This window comes from Cebus imitator, unplaced genomic scaffold, assembly GCF_001604975.1.
Source record: "Cebus imitator isolate Cc_AM_T3 unplaced genomic scaffold, Cebus_imitator-1.0 Scaffold49, whole genome shotgun sequence".
Classification (NCBI taxonomy): domain Eukaryota; kingdom Metazoa; phylum Chordata; class Mammalia; order Primates; family Cebidae; genus Cebus; species Cebus imitator.
This window is the reverse complement of record NW_016107364.1, coordinates 4,930,643-4,945,894: the sequence shown is the minus strand read 5'-3', so window position 1 is coordinate 4,945,894 and position 15,252 is coordinate 4,930,643. Positions and strand designations below refer to the sequence as shown.

Sequence of the window (15,252 nt, the reverse complement as noted above, 5' to 3'; positions counted from 1 at the left end):
GTGGCATAGAATATATTTACTTTTAATTGAAGTATAGTATTTCTTATTACTGTGACATATTTTTTGCTAAAGACATAAGAATTTGTGTAGCATCCAATTGTGAGAAAGGCTTTTTTATTTTTTTTATTTTTAATACTTTAAGTTCTGGGATACATCTGCAGAACGTGCAGATTTGTTACATAGGTCTAAATATGCATGATGTTTTGCTGCACCCATCAGCCCATCATCTACATTAGGTATTTGTCCTAATGCTCTCCCTCCCCTTGTTCTCCGCTCACAGATAGGCTCCCGTGTGTGATGTTCCCCTCCCTGTATCATATGCTCCCTTGTTCATTTCCCACTTATGAGAGAGAACATGTGGTGTTTGGTTTTCTGTTCCTGTGTTACTTTGCTGAGAATGATGGTTTCCAGCTTTATCCATATCCCTGCAAAGGACATGAAATCTATTTTTTATGGCTGCATAATATTTCATGGTGTATATGTGCCACAATCTACCATTGATGGGAATTTGGGTTGGTTCCACATCTTTACTGTTGTGAATAGTGCTGCAGTAAGTATATGTGAGCATATGTTGTTTTTGTAGAATGATTTATAATCCTTTGGGTATATACCCAGTAATGGGATTTCTGGGTCAAATGGTATTTCTGGTTCTAGATCCTTGAGGCATCACCACGTTGTCTTTCACAATGGTTGAACTAATTTACACTCCTACCAACAGTGTAAAATTACACTAATGGAAAAATCCAAAGTTTTGTGTTCCTTGCTGAAATGTCACTAAATAATAACCAACATTTTTTCTTGAAATATAGCAAATGGGGCAAGGAAGTGTGAAAGCGGGACTCTAAGTATGAATTTACCGATATTTACCAAAAGGATATTCAGGTACTCTCATGTCAAAGACAAATAGTACAGATTGTCTGGTAAACATAGACTATTTATTGAATATCAAATCTATAAATATTTAAATATCTGATATAGTTTAACAAATGTTAACTTATTTACATTTCTGCTATGTATGAAACCACAGTCAAAAATATAGTGCCATGTGTCATGGGTGCAACTGGCTGGGGCCAGTGTCCGCAGGTGGTAGAGGAATTTACCAAGATAGTTATGGGGGAAGAAAGGCAGATTTATCAGAGAAAGTACGAAGATCCCTTGCAAGGGTGCAATGGGAAGCTCAGGGAGAGAGAGCTTTCTGCAAAGATGCAGCCGCTGGAGGGAAATTTTATCAGATCATGCTGGAGAGGCTGCATGTAGAAGGAGGTGTTTAGGAACATGATGTTGTGCCAGTGGATTGTTTGCCATTAGCAGTTGCTCAGAACAACTGTTCTCCCCTGCCTGGGGCTCCTTCTTCATTAATTATCAGTCCTCATCTTAGCAGGACTCCACGGGAGGCAAACTGCTGCTTTTCTAACCTCACAGGTTATCTTAAATATCAGTATTTATAAATTGTCTTTATTTTATTTCAATTGTATCATTGAAGTGTATCAAGGTATGTCTGCCAAGAAGTATAAAAGTGCGACTTTTTTTCTGAGTTACAAAAGTTTTAATACACACTTCAGATACATTGGACTATTATCTAAATCTCTTTCTTAAATATGTTTGTATATTTTTGAAGTGAAGACCTAATTTAATTGCATATCTGCATATTTTATTATTAATGCTTTGTACCATATTTATTAAAATGATTGACAAAGATTTTTATGATGTTTCACAGAAAAACAAACCAAACAACATGAGATCATCTAATCATTTTCCTCCAAGAAGCTTTGCTTAATATTTGCTTAATAATATTAATATAGGGAAGGAGTTATTTTTTTTAATTTTATTTGACAAAGACTAAATTGTATGCCATTTTCAAAACTGGGTTTTTAGAGTTTAAGTAAAATATTTTAAAAACTTCTACTAACCAAGTGATTAAATAAAATCAGATTAATTTTAATAATTATTACAACCATAACTATACTTGTTATGTAACTTACTACTTCTCCATTGTCTTGAAATGGAGCTATTTTAAAGTTTTCCAAATCAGATTAATTACTGAGAAATCAAATACAAAATGATTTCAAAAATAAGGCATGAATTATAGAATTCTCTAAAGAGTGGAGTAAGTAATGTGTACTTTATCATATAAAAGTAAAAAAAAATTGCCAATTGAAATTATGAAATATTCAAACCATAAAAAAAGTTTAGGAAATAATATCATTCTCCAGATTTTTAAAATTTTGACAGATCATCATATTTGCATATTTATTTTATACATTTTTTAATGAAATATAATAATTGAAGCCCATATGCACTAGTTTCTAATGTAGTTAATATCTTTAATATTATAAGTAGTAACTGCTCTCATAAATTTGACATTTATTATTTTAGCACAAACTTTACACATTTACTTTATAAATATACATTCCGAAATGTAATAGTATTTTTATCATTTTAAAACCATATGAAAATATTATTATTCTTTAAATAAATACCTTTGACTTGATTTAGGATTTAAATGTTATATTTTTAAGTTAATCTCCATTGACATAGGTAGTTGAATATCATCCATTTTATGTGTTTTGTGTGTTATAATGTATTTATTCAAATATCTTTATGGTAGACATTAGATAGTTTCCAATATTTCATTATAAAAGTATGACAAAATTGTATTTTTGTCATGACTTCTTATATACAGTATATGATTAAAATTTAATTATGATACACGTGTAGATTACAAGTCAATAGGTTGTTATATTCTTTACTTACTATTGACAAATTGCATTATTAATTTGAAATCTCATCAAGCATGTGCTAATTTCCTGGTTTTTATTCTCAAGAACAGTGATAATGTAAGGCATTATAATTTTGTCATTTTCAAGAGCCCAAAATGGTATTTCAATGTAATTTTAATTAGGAATTAGAGATTGACACTTTATATTTAACTGGCTTTTTATTTATTTCTCCTGTAAATTGTTTTTTACATTTTTTCTATTTGTGTTATGATTTTTCTTGTTACGATTAGGAATTCTTAATGTAGTCTGGCTATTAAGCCTCACAATTTTCTTTATTGTAACACTTTTTCTCCCAGGTCTTGGCTTTCCTTTTTCATTTCTTATGATGTCTTTGATGTCAAAGACTGAAATATAATGTAGTTGATATTGCATATTTATTTTCTATTCAAAAGACTTACTGTTTCCTTGTTTATTCTAATAATATGACTATAGTTTCTTAGGGGGATTCTTGTTAGAAATTTAATTAAATTCAAATTAATAATAGGATTATTATCACATGAAAATCAATAAATATTAATTCAATATATCATTGAATTAATAGTCTACTTAACATTAAAAAATTTACTTTTTAAATTTCAATCATTGAATATGATCCTTTCCATGTCTTACTACATTAGCTATGACTTCCAGTTCAATTTCAAATGAAGGCAGTGATAGTTTTTCCTGGAAGAAAATGATTCATAAAGTGATAGATTTTCCTAGAAAAGGATTACAAATCTTTTTTGACTTCTACAAGAGGTCAGTCCTTTTCTCTAGCTTTAGATATGCTGGATCATTTGACTATTTGACTTTGGTTAAATTTTTCTTGCAATACTAACTAAGGAAATTTATGGGTCAGTATTTAAGCCAAGAGTAAATATATTCTATTTAATATTACTAGGTACCAACCATGTAACATAACCTCATTTTTAAAGCTTTTGTGTACTGAGCAATAATCAGTAACTGGTATTGAAAAGATGCAGCTGAACTGGAGATTCAGTTACCTCCCAGTGAATCTTCCCTATCTTGGACTATTCAGCTAAGAAATTAGGGTTAATAATTTAATGAAAATATAATTTAATGGAAGGGCTAAGTACCTGTTCTTACTTGCTGGAGGTAGTCAGCACCCAACTACCCAGAATTTACAGGTAATTGAGTTGCTATTTTCAGAAATTAGTGAAGGTACACTATGATCACTTTAAGTTGAGAAAGACTATTGCTAACCCCCTTACCTTTGGAAAAATGGAACACTCCTCCAAAGTGGTTGGCTACTGGGCCACCTCAAATAATATGTTTTAGACCCAAATGGTAGAAACTTTGAAACAGGAGGCTCTTGCATGGGCCCATACTGGAAATCACTTGTTGGTATGACAAGAGACCGTACAGGGGACCAGACCAACTTGCTATGTAGCTATCAAGCATGGGCTTTAATGTTGGAAAAAAAAAATAATGTTGAAGATATTCAAAAGAATGTGAATGTCTAGCAGAAAAGAGAGATAATAAGGGAAAAAGAAACACAAACACCTAAGCCAGGAGGAATTGTTCAGGTGACTGATAATGAAAGAAAAAAAAAGAAAGAAAGAAAAATAGAAGCAATGAGCAACACTTCAGAAAATGCTATGGTGGTACGCCATTGCTGATTGGAAGGAAATCAATATTCACTATTATTTGGGAAACCACCTCACCAAAGAAAATGCTATTTATCTCAGTTTCGATGAATGTAAATCCATTCTGTTGAAGGAAATTAAAGCACACAGAGTGGTGTCCTGAGTTTTCTCATCTGTTAAAGTGGTAGAAGAAAAGAGGCAGATATGAGGACTAGGATGCCATGTTTGGCCTCCAGAAGGAATCCAAGTTCAAATGCTGCAACTGAAGTTGAGTGGACTGATGGTGGTGAAAAAAGTATTTGGACAAATAATTGATTATGGTTTCTAAAGAAGTGAAAACAAGAACTCAGATTGGTAGGTGTGTACCTATGTTCATAGTAGCATTATTCACAGTGGCCAAATGGTGGAAATGACACAGGTATCCATTGACAGATAAATGGATAAACAAAATGTTGTGGCTAGGTGTGGTGGCTCTTGGCTGTAATCCCATCCTTGCGTAAAAGCACAAGGGCAGTATCAGAGGGCTGCGATATGAAAGGTGGAATGAGTCTGTGGTAGAAGTTATTAGGGTTTTGCTGAGACTAATTAGAAAGCAGGAAGGTTTTTTCTGTTTGTTTTAAAAAATATTTTATAGTACCTTTAACTATAGCTGAATGCATAATTGAAATTAATAGATGTGATGAACAGGCTCAAATGTCAGGTAAATTTATTCTCTACCCAATTTCAATTGGTTATTTAAATGGATACATTTAGAATTGTCCAAACTCATTCTAACAGTAAATTTAAGCAGTATCAAATTATGGAGGTCAAAAGAAAATTTGGCTTTATTGAAAAAATCAATGATGCAAGTACTCATATGCATCAGATTGCATTGAGAATCTGGTGGATTCTGAAGACTAAATGTTGAATGACTTGAGCAAAGTACTTTCATTGATGGCTCTACCAAGGTAGATGTGGCTTTCCCTACTCAAGAAATTCAGTAGCTCAAAAATGACTTCGATACTTGGAGATACTTGGCCACTAAGCCCCATTAATAAGAAATAATCACAATGTCTTATGAAACTATTTGCATTTTGAAGGACACATATACTTCACCTGAGTATCTCCTTATCTATTATACAGTAACTGACCAAAGACAAATATAAATTTAAATAAGGTCCAAAATAGCAATTATTACAGAAGGCTGGCTGCAGCTCAAGCACTGCTATTAAAAACATATACTTTTCATAATGATGGACAATGTGAAACAAGTTTTGCTCTCCGTATTTGGCATGTGCATGTCTTTTGGCTCTTTTATTAATTTAGTTGCTTGTTTTCTTATTGCTGAATTTTGAGATTTATTTATATATTCTGGATTTAAGTCTTTTATCAGATAAATAGTCCACAAATATTTTCTTTAACCAGTGGATTTCTATTTTCAAACTCCTACTAGTTTTTTGAAGAGCAGGATGTTTTATTTTGATAAAGCCCAATTTATCAACCTGAATTTTTATGTTTCATAATTTTCGTTTATTTATAAAAATTAATTGCCAAGCACAAAGCCAGAGAGATTTCCTCACATGCTTCCAAAAGTTTTATATTTTTATGTCTTGCATTCAGATATGTGACTAATTTCAATTTAATTTTCAGGTCTGAAATATGTATTTAGGTTATTTACTAATTGTAAATGGAAGTTCAAATTTTTTCAGTATCATTTGTTAAAAAGACTGCTTTTTTCGGATCAATTGCCTTTGCCAATTAGTCAATAACAGCTGAATATATTTTTGTAGGTCTATTTCTGGAATTTCTATTGTGAGCCATTTACCTATATGTGCCTATTATTTTGTCAATATCATCTTGTTTTGATTACTGTAGCTTTATATTAATTATTGAAACTGAACATTGTGAACCTGTCAATTGTTTGATGATGTATTTTGTCAATTCTATTTTATTTGCCTTTTGAACACATTTTAGAATCAGCTCATCAACATATGTAAAAAGACGTAAGATTGTTTTACTGGGGTAGTGATATCACTAGATCAAATTGGGTAGAGTAGATCTCTTAACAATATTGGGTCTTCCAATCCATGAATGTAGTACACTTCTCCATTTATTTAGGTATCTATTTAATTCTTTCAACAGTATTTTGTAGCTTTCAGTGTAGACAGCCTGGGCGTATTTTTGTTAGACTTAAACTTCTCTCTCTCTCTCCCCCATGTTAATGTGCACATATGTACATTTAAATTTCAAAACTAAATTGTTCATAGTTCCATATAAAAGCATTATTGACCTTGGATATTGACATTTTATTGATGACCTTGCTAAATTCACTTATCAGTTCTAGAAATTCCTACTGGATTTTTTAGTATATATAGATATACTATATAGATAACAATACCAAAGATTTCTGTGTTCTTCCTTGCCAGTCTGCATCTGTTTTAGCTATTTTCTTGCCTTATTATCTTTTCTAGGTTTTCCATCAAGATATTGAATAGAAATGGTGAGATGGAACATCTGGCCTCCATCTCTAGTCATAAGGAGACAACATTTAGCCTCTTACTAATAGGTTAATGCCATCTGTAGATTTTCTTGTAGGCATAATATATTAAGTTAATTTTCCAACTATTTTTTCTAAATCAATGAGATGACAGTATTCAAACATCTCTTTATAATTGTAAACTTTTGTATGCCTCTTTTCATATCTATCAGTTTCTTCTACTTATATTTGAAGTTGTATTTTGGGTGCATTTCCATTTAGTATTTTAATGTTTTCTTTAAAATTTCTTTAACATTGTGTATTATCACTTTTTATTTGTGAACATATTCCTTGTTCAAAAATCTACATTTTATAATATTAATATAGCTACTACAGCACTTGTGTGTGTGGCCATATTTACGCCTGTATGATAGATTTCCCTTCACACTTGCTTTTTTTTTCTTTTTTCTATCTGGGATTTTAGAGATGGCATCTTTGTTTTTTTTTATTGTAGGTTCTAGGGTACATGTGCAGATCATGCAGGGTTATTGCATAGGTACTTATATGGCAAGATGGTTTGCTGCAATCATCCCCCTGTCACCTATATCTGGCATTTCTCCCAATGTTATCACTCCCCAACCTTTCCACCCGCCGCTGTCCCACCTTAACCCCCCCAACAGACCCCAGTGTGTGGTGTTCCCCTCCCTGTGTCCATGTACTCTCATTGTTCAACACCCACTTATGAGTGAGAACATGCAGTGTTTGATTTGCTGTTCTTGCATCAGTTTGCTGAGAATGATGGTTTTCAGATTCATCCATGTCCCTACAAAGGACATGAACTCATTGTTTCTTATGGCTGCATAGTATTGCATGGTGTATCTGTGCCATATTTTCCTTGTCCAGTTTATCATTGATGGGCATTTGGGTTGGTTCCAGGTCTTTGCTATTGTAAGCAGTGCTGCAATGAACACACGTGTGCTTGTGTCTTTATAATAGAACGATTTATAATCTTTGGATGTATACCCAGTAATGGGATTGCTGGGTCAAATGGAATTTCTATTTCTAGATCCTTGAGGAATCACTACACTGTCTTTCACAATGGTTGAACTAATTTACACTCCCACCAACAGTATAAAAGTGTTCCTGTTTCTCCACATCCTCTCCAGCATCTGTTGTCTCCATATTTTTTGATGATCGCTATTCTAACTGGCATGAGGTGGTATCTCAATGTGGTTTTGATTTGCATTTCTCTAATGACCAGTGATGATGAGCATTTTTTCATGTTTCCTGGCCTCATATATGTCTTCTTTTGAAAAGTGTCTGTTCACATCCTTCACCCACTTTTGAATGGGGTTATTTGTTTTTTTCTTGTAAACCTGTTTTAGTTCTTTGTAGATTCTGGAATTTTCTGAATTCTAGCCATTTTCTGATGGGTAGCTTGCAAAATTTTTTTCCCATTCTGTTGGTTGCTAGTTCACTGTAATGATTGTTTCTTTGGCTGTACAGAAGCTCTGGAGTTTAATTAGAGTCCATTTGTCTATTTTGGCTTTTGTTGCCAATGGTTTTGGTGTTTTAGTCATGAAGTCCTTGCCTATGCCTATGTCCTGAATGGTTTTGCCTAGGCTTTCTTCTAGTGTTTTTATGGTGTTAGGTCTTATATTTAAGTCTTTAATTAATCTTTAGTTAATTTTAGTGTAAGATATCAGGAAGGGGTCCAGTTTCTGCTTTCTGCACATGGCTAGCCAGTTTTCCCAACACCATTTATTAAACATGGAATCCTTTCCCCATTGCTTGTTTTTGTGAGGTTTGTCAAAGATCAGATGGTTGTAGATGTGTGGCATTACCTCTGAGGCCTGTGTTTTGTTCCCTTGATTTATAGCTCTGATTTGGTACCAGTATCATGCTGTTTTGATTACCGTAGACTTGTAGTATAGTTTGAAGTCAGGTAGCGTGATGCCTCTCGCTTTGTTCTTTTTGCTTAGGATTGTCTTGACTATGCAGGCTCTCTTTTGGTTCCATATGAAGTTTGAAGTGTTTTTTTCCAATTCCGTGAAGAAGATCATTGGTAGCTTGATGGGGATAGCATGGAATCTGTAAATTACTTTGGGTGGTATGACCATTTTCACAACATTGATTCTTCCTAACTATGAGCATGGAATGTTTTTCCATCTGTCTGTGTCCAGAGATGGTATCTTGTAGGTTTCCTATGCATGATCTATTTGGCTTAAAAATCTATAATCTATCGGGTTGTTTTCTATTTGCTTCATTTGCCTTTTCTTTCTTTTTTTCATAATTGTTATTGTTTTAATTTTAATTAATTTATGCCTTTATATATACAGAGTATTTCTTAAGGGCAAATTATAGATGGCTCTTATTTTTTAATTCCATCTTCAGTCTCGGCCTTTTAACTGGGTACATAAACCATTCAAAACTAATGTAATTATTGAAAAGGTTAGGATTACATGTATTGTCTTCACCATGTATTTTCCCATTTGTTTCCATTTTCCTCTTTTGCTGCTTTCTTTTCTTATTTGGAACTCTATTGTTATGAATTCTAGGTGCCCTGTGCTCTCCAGACCTTGAGTCAGATAGTCTGCTGAGCAGTCATCGAGGGTCCCCTTCCCTGAATCATGGCATGGAACTCTTTTAAGGTGGAAAAAATTTAGAGTTTGCCTTGTTTTCATTTCTCCAAGTTGTTTTTTATTGCTTTTATACCTAGTGCCTTAAAAATTGTTTTTTCTTGTCATCTTTTTGTTGCTGTTGATATTCAATCCTTTTTATAACATCTTGGCTATATGCAGAACTATCTACCTTGGTTCTAAGAGCTTAGTCACCTATCAATTTTAGAATGACAAATGACAAAAACCTTTCTCCATCAGTCAGACTCATATATCTACCTGCCTACTTAATATCTCCAATTGAATGCCCAAAAGATTTTCAAACTCAACAGGTGACTTTGATTCCCAATCTCATTTTCTTTTATACATTTTTAAATTATACTTTAAGTTGTGGGGTACATGTGCAGATCTTGCAGGATTGTTACACAGGTATACATATGCCATGGTGGTTTGCTGCCTCCATCACCCGTCACCTACATTAAGTATTCCTTTTCTTTAATTTGACCCTTCCACAGCTTAGTCGATGGCAATTTCATTCTTATAGTTGTTCCAGTCAAAACTTAAACATTATTCTTGACACCTTTCTTTCCCTTATGTATCACCACATCTGTTGGAAAATCATGCTGCTTTGCCTTCAAAATCTATGAAGAGTGTAACTACTTCCCTTGTGTTCATGCCACTACCAACTCCTCTGGATTACACTGAGGGTGTCTTACTCATCTCCCGCTTAAGTTCTTGAACTCCAAAAATATGTACTCAACACACTAGCCAAGGAACCCTTTACACTAAACTCAGTAGAATAGTACATTGATGACTCAGAATAGTGGTCCTTGAGAAATTATCCATGGTTATAAAGTTGTGTATAAAATAGTAAGATAATAAGATTCATGAATTTGAATTTCAGAGGGAGTCAATAAATAAGATGAATATTAGGCAACATTTAAGTAATATTGGGATATTTTCCAGAATTGATAAAAGTCATATTATTAGCTACATAAATAAAATCACTAGGTAAGAAAAAATAAGTCTAAGAACACTATATTTAAATAGTAGAAAAGCAACTACAGAGGTAAAAATCTTAAAATAAATACATTTAAAATGAATGACCGCAAAGGAAATTGTTCAGTGAATTCTCTCTAGTTAACAGGAATCTGTAGAAATAGATTGCTACTCTCAAAATGCTGAGAGAAAAATATATCACTTATTCATTTGCTTGAACATATATATAATGAGCACAATATAATCATTGTAATTTTTTTCTTGCCAGTACCAGAAACATTTAATTTGGAAGAGCTAAGAATGAAAATCAATGAAAGAGAGAGTGTGAGAGAAGTGAGAGAGGGCCAGAGAACTGTGGACTTGCATGGAATCTCTTAGTCTTCTGCGTTTATGCAGGCTACCAATGGCTTAATACCCAATAATCTACCATGTGGATATTGAACACAGAAAGGCAATTTACTCCCTGTATGCAGCTAATAAATGCAGGCTGCCAAGTTTGTAAGAATTTCCATTCTTTCTGCAGATTATGTCAAAGTGCACAGTATCAGAGCTTGTGATAATCGCTGTGCCCTGTTGAGTTTCACCACAAACATACAAAACCAGGGCTTCTTTTATTATACCAGGTTCTAGGCATTGCTACTGGTTGATAAATAGCTCAATGATGTACCAATATTTTTTACCACCACCATTTTTATAAAAATTGCTGAGCTTCATAGTTATGAATGAGAAAACTTTCAATTTTCTTCACTAAAAAATGAAAATCCTGCTTACATTGTTTGAGTCATTTTGGTGAAAAACTGAAAATGGAAAATCACACACGTCCTAGCTTAGCTCAACAACTTGCTGTTGTGATATTGTCATAGCTAATGCTATCAAGGCTTTTAAAGTTATTTTGCTCTGCATTAAATCCATGAATCTTTTTTGTTCCTCAATGCTCAAGTGTAATTAACATTTTGCCCTTCCATAATTTGTCTGATCTAATATATTCGCAAGTATTTTACATTCATTATATAGTATACAGATAATTATAAATAATGTATTATATAATTATATAAACAAATGATGTGTTATGCAATTATATACATAAATTATTAAAATCACTATATAATTTACCATTGTTGGTCATGAGACCAGGCGATATGCTCTGCCGTTTCTATTTAATTATAGGAAAGATACGGTAAGATAGTTGATTTATTTGGGCTGGTGAGTGAGATAGTGGCGATGATTGATTTTTTAAAAATCCCTCTGGCCGTCATATACAATTTGTTACTGACAGATTGAACTAAGTCTCCTGAGGGATGGAGCTTCTTGGTAATTAAAACATGTTTTCAAGTCTGTTAAAGTCCTCCTCTTTCCCCATCTTCTCCATCCCATTCCTGTATTCTTAACTATATAATATCCTGCCTCTGAAAGTTTTAAACAATGAAGAATCTGAAAGCGTATAGGAACTTTTTTCTCTAATATGCATTTGAGAAGGAGCAGAAGGGTCTAGTGGCTTTCCCAAATGACCAGTGATTCTCACAGCGTAAATAAACATTATCCCTTCCTATCATTGCAAATACACCAAGGTTCTGATGCACAAATCCTTCCATGCTTGTCTGAAAATTACCTATTGCAATTTAGACCTGGGAGAGTCCATTTCCCTTCTGATTCAATCCACTTAGGTAGTGCAATAAAGGAGGTTGGACAGCCCATATTTCAGCACTGATTGTCATGGTATACTTCCATTGACGAAATGAAATGTGTTTGTTCTCACCAGGGCTTTCGCATTCCACAGCATAATAAAAAGTTACCTTAACTGACAAGGTGGTATGGGCTTTCAGTGTTTGAGGGACCAGTTATTTGTTAAATTCAATCATGTTTGATTACTGAGCAATTCTAAGGCAATTCTACTGGATTTTATCTTACTCTTTAAAGATATAGATATAAATTACATGATGTAGACACAGACGTAGATACACATAGACATATATAATATTATAAATTATGTACATACATGCAGACTTTTAAATCTGTTAAATGATAAGTCTATTTAAGGTCACATACTGGTACTATGTTTGTCTCTTCTTGTTGTTTAAAATTACTTTTCCTAGAGGCCATCTGAAAAAAACCCTAGAAAAATTCCAATTATTATTTCAAAAATGTAGAAAACATCTCTGTCTACCAAAATGCACACATTCTGCGGACTTCTGCATGAACTATTAAGTTCACCTTTTTCCCATAAAGTATCAATTCAAATGTATACAATAAATGTAGTGTGATAAAGGAGATTGGACAGCCCATATTTCAGCACTGATTGTCATGGTATACTTCCACTGAACATTTTATATATAACGACTTACATTGGATGCCTTAATAAATTTTTTAAATAAGTAAGCTGTAGCCCCATATTTTAGAGTTTAAGGTGTAACATAAGTGACTAAACACAAAGCAAAATGTGAAAAATTCAGAAGATGTTCAGTCCATTTATTCACAAGTGAGCAAAGAAAAGAACATTGTCACACCTTTTACAGAGTAGTTATGAAAGAGTTCATAGAGGAAGTGCAATGCAGATGAACTTCTAGGTGTGGCCAATGCTAGCTATTATTATTACTTTTATTATTATTACGATTACAGTAGAGATCCACAACAGTACAGAATTTGTCATGAGACTGGAGAACAGATTGAGCAGAAAAATTTTAGGAGGGTTGAGGCAATTTACTGAGTCCCTAGGCCATTTGGATTATATATGACACGTACATAAATATGCAGGGTGAAAGAGGTAGAAGAAGCTGAAAGTATGACATAGAAAATACTTAATATTTTGTAGTTTTAGCTAAGCATTATGAACTCTTAATGATTCATAAACTGAGGAGCTAAGTTATCAAAGTAGTGCATTAGGAAGTTTTAACAGTGGTGTGTAAGGCAGATTCCAGTAGGAAAGCTAAAAATGGAGAGACCAATATAGAAGTCACTCTTAACAGTTCAAAGCTGATGGTCTCCATGGTAAGAAGACATACGCCGCCTCCTGCCCATTCCTTCAGCCTCATTTCTTTCTTCTCATTTCTTCAGCCTCATTTCTTTCTCCTGTCCCTCCCTTCCCTATAATGAATGCAAACCTTCTTCCAGTCCTCACACTGTTTGTGCTGTCTCATGTATCCAGGCCTTTGCATGTTCACACCTGAGACCAGACACAGGTGAACTCATCTGTCTGTTTCCAGAAGACTTTGCTAACTCCTGGAAGCTCATCAAGAGCTGAGCCACATGCCAGGTGCAGTGGCTTACACCTGCAGTTCCAGCATTTTTGGGCACTGAGGTGGGAGAATTGCTTGAGCCCAGGAGTTCGAGACCAGCCTGGATAACAAAGCAAAACTGAATCTCTACAAAAAGTACATAAATTAGCAGTGTGTGGTGGTTTGCATCTGTAGTTCAGGGACTTAGGAGGCTGAAGAGGGAGGATCACGTTAGTCCAGGAGGTTGAGGCTGCAATAAGCTGTGATTGTGCCACCGCATTTCAGCCTAGGCAACAAAGTGAGACCATGTCTTAAAAAAATAAAAATAAAATAATAAATAAATACATAAATAAAAAGCTGTAGTATTTTAATAGTATTTGGGCCCCTCAATAGAGAACCTACCACTGATCACAAATTCAACATTTCAATTTAAATGAATAAAAGACCTTGAATGAATGAGATTTGAGAGATATCCTGGTGTTGCATCTCAGTAGATCACGAGAAAAATTACCTGTTGAGTAGGCAGAAATGCAGCCCTAGATTTCAAATAAACTGAGGATAAAATGAAGGCAATGTCCTCACAGAGGAGTGAATCAAAGCTGTGTGAGGGCCTGGGCTAGGCAAGAGAAAGCGTGTGCACACTGAGGAATCATGCCATGTGCTAATGGTTTGTGTTCCCGGATTTCCAATAATCAAGCTTATATCTATAATTTATTCAAAATTTGTGTGTAAGCTTCTTTGCATCCATCTTAAATTATACATTTTCTCAAGGTACTGTGTGAAAGCAGCTACTATGGTGCAAACACCTAAGAACTCCTCCCCTGAGGAGAGCATCACCCTGCTGTGTCTCTGTCACCGAAAGCCTGTTGAATCAACTCTAAAATACTTCTATCTGTGGTTACTTGTGAAGTAAAAAAGTCAATTCCTTTGGCCCAGTTAATCCATCTTTGACTTTTTTTTCCATTAGTCAGCATTAGAATGATTACTTCTGGTTGCCAAAGCCTTCATTCAGAATCGGTATCTTGATCAAGTTGATCCTATCAGCAGCGTCATCAGAGCTGTCAGTCATTGGTGTTTCTGCAACAATGTGCCTGTTGGAAATATGTTACAAGCAGGATTTAAAAATTATGCTCCAGGGTAGTATTGCTACGCCCTAGAGACACAGAATAGCTGCTATTTTAAATTAAGAAAGATTGTAGGAAATGAAAAATGAAAACAAAGACAGTACAATTCCTATAAAAGGTTTGTTAGAGGCAGTATGATCACTTAATTATATTTTTTGTGTAAAACCTAAGTACCATTTTGTAAATCATGTAAAGGCAGACTTCAGGATTAACTTCAGTTTCCACAAGGAAATTTGTTAAATTTAATAAAGGTTTGCAGAAGCATCCACAACCTGGGAATCAGACTTAAATTTTTTGAAAAGTTTCAGAAATTATATTCTAATGTTGGAAGATATTTTATTAAAATGCCTAAGAATTATGAAAGTATGAATACCTCCATTTAAGAGATTTCAATATAACTACACAATCTTGACTATAATGTTTTCATTAAGTGGGCATATATTTTGAAGATTCATGTTAAATTGACCTTATTGCAGTG

The 15,252-nt window shown here is 33.9% G+C and overlaps 1 long non-coding RNA gene across 1 annotated transcript in view; it reads left to right on the top strand.

Annotated features, from left to right (window-relative positions):
• The window catches only part of LOC119471084, a 41,678-nt gene extending 27,944 nt beyond the window's left edge, over nt 1–13,734 (top strand). The window contains exons 2-3 of the long non-coding RNA XR_005200078.1: nt 9,380–9,472; nt 13,581–13,734. This is a non-coding gene — a long non-coding RNA (uncharacterized LOC119471084). The remainder of the gene's footprint in view (nt 1–9,379; nt 9,473–13,580) is intronic.
• The last annotated feature ends 1,518 nt before the right edge of the window (nt 13,735–15,252 follow it).